Raw genomic sequence first — 454 nt, forward strand, 5'->3', positions numbered from 1 at the left:
GGGGCCCTGCGGCGACGCCGGGACGGGGAGGGGGGAACCGTGCTGCGCTGGCCGCGGTCGGGCGGCCGGGAAAGCGGCACCGGGGATGGGGGGGCCGGGAAAGCGGCACCGGGGATGGGGCGGGGGGGTGCGGATGGCCACGTCCCGGCCCCGCGGTGGGGCGAGGGGGGATTCAGCGGCCGTGGCGTGTCCGTCTGGTGCGGGGGGTGAGGCCGAGGAGGCTGCGGGAAGGCTGTGCCCGGCAGCGGGGGCTGCGGAAGCGCAGCCCGACGGTGCATGGATGGGGCGAGCAGCGGTGACAGGAGGGACCGGCCAGCAAAGAGCCGGGAGGGTGTTATTGGGGATTTATTTGCCAAACGATCTCCTGCGCTGCGTCAGGTACCAGGCAGGGGAAGGTGATTGCTCGAGGAGTGTGCCGCTACAAGATTGCAAGAACTTGGGTTCTCCTATTCTC

The sequence above is a fragment of the Calidris pugnax genome, unplaced genomic scaffold, assembly GCF_001431845.1.
Source record: "Calidris pugnax isolate Ruff unplaced genomic scaffold, ASM143184v1 scaffold14, whole genome shotgun sequence".
In the NCBI taxonomy this organism is placed as follows: Eukaryota; Metazoa; Chordata; class Aves; order Charadriiformes; family Scolopacidae; genus Calidris; species Calidris pugnax.